The 1,775-nt window shown below is 44.2% G+C and overlaps 1 pseudogene; it reads right to left on the bottom strand.

Moving 5' to 3' along the window:
• Nucleotides 1-999: 999 nt before the first annotated feature.
• LOC102854070 lies at nucleotides 1,000-1,461 on the bottom strand (annotated as a pseudogene).
• Nucleotides 1,462-1,775: the final 314 nt, after the last annotated feature.

The following is a 1,775-nucleotide window of genomic DNA, read 5'->3' as shown; positions in this document are numbered from 1 at the left end:
CCAATTGGAAACATCATGATAGATGGTGAAGAGATTGAGATAGTTAACAGTTTTAGTTTGCTTGGCTCCACAGTCAACACTCTTGGCACCAGCAGCCAGGAAATTAAAAGACTTATTGCTATAGGAAAGACTGTGGTTAGACTGAAGAGCAATGGTGTCACTCTGGAGACTAAAATGTGCCTGACACAGGCCATGGTCTTTGCAATCACTTGCTATGCATCAGAGAGCTGGACAATGACTAGAGATGATAGAAGGAGAATTGATGCCTTTGAGCTGTGGTACTGGAGAAGAGTATTGAGTATACCATGGACTGCTAAGAAAATTGAACAGGTTCATCCTGGAGAGGGTTGAATCAAGCTGCTTCTTAGAGGCAAGGATTCTGAAGCTTTATCTGACATACTTTGGACATTTTGCAAGGGTGGCCCTGTCCTTGGAGAGGGACATCATGCTTGGGAGGGTGAAGGGACAGCACAGGAGAGGAAGACCCTCTATGAGGGTTACTGGGGTAATGGGGGAGGTGTGTCAAAGACAGTGAGATTGGCACAGGATAGAGCAGGGTTTAGGGCTGTTGTACATAGGGTCACTATGAGTCGTAGGTGACTCAATAGCACATAACAACAACAACAACAACAACAACAACAACAACATCATGGTGTTGCTCTTGGACCAGAGGTGAGGATTTTTGTTCCCTTGATATTGAGACGCAGTCTATACTGAAGGCTGTGTGTCTGCCTTCCTGCCTGGCCTCCAGGCAGTCTCTTCCTGTGTTGCCTTGCCATGGCAGCTGCTGCCTCCTGCACCTTACATCTGTGTATTTGCTTGTCCTGGGGTTTGTGCTAAGGTGTACAACAATTACCTGTCAGTTTTGTGTATTTAGGGAGTGATTTGCATGTCACTGCTTTTTCAGCTTAGACATGTATTTGCATAGTTGTTTAGTGTCTGGTATTTTTTGGTATGGTGAGCAAAATTTGGACTTAGAATTAGCCAACTGGACTCAGTTTAGATGATCCCAATTTTGTTGGCAACATCGAAAGCTTCATAGTCAGGAGCAAATTGAAGATCGGCCTTCTTTTCTCCATCACACCTATTCAAGGTAGTGACCTTGGCCACATCCATGTCATAGAGCTTCTCTATAGCTTGTTTGATTTGGTGCTTGTTGGTCTTGACATCTATAATGAACAGAGTGTGTTTTCATCCATCTTCTTCAAGGCTGACTCAGTGGTTGAGGAAAACTTGATGATAACATACTGGTCAAGCTTGTTTCTCCTTTGTGTGTCCTTCTATGGGTGTTGAGCTGCCTTTGGAGTCTCAATGCCTTAGGCCACCTGAAGGTTGGTGACATGTGGATCTTTATTTAGTGGCTATGGGTGCCCTCAGGAGTGCATCCTTGGCCTTTACCATCTTTGCTTTGGCTTCAGTTATGGGAGGGGCAGCGGCTTCCTTCTTCGCTTTTGGTACCATCTTCATGGAAAGGCTTATTGTCTCCTCTTATGGGTACAGTGCTTGTCTGTCAATTGTTGTGCTAAAGTGAATCTATCAGAGTAAGACAGAGTAGGCCAAAGATTGACCACCCACTTATGAAGTAGCAGGCCTTTCAAAACCCTGTGAACAATAGAGGAACACAGAGATAGCACTGGAGGTAGAGCCCTCAGAAGGGAAGGTAGATGACTTCTAGAGGCTGGTTACTTGCTGAATTACTGAGTGACAAATCACATCTTCTCTTCACTTACCATTCTTCTAATTTTCTCACAGTTTGTACTATAATAGTAGTAAAA

This window comes from Elephantulus edwardii, unplaced genomic scaffold (genome assembly GCF_000299155.1).
Source record: "Elephantulus edwardii isolate Elephantulus edwardi_28Jun2011 unplaced genomic scaffold, EleEdw1.0 scaffold00191, whole genome shotgun sequence".
Lineage (NCBI taxonomy): Eukaryota > Metazoa > Chordata > Mammalia > Macroscelidea > Macroscelididae > Elephantulus > Elephantulus edwardii.
This window is presented reverse-complemented; position numbering and strand designations above follow the sequence as displayed.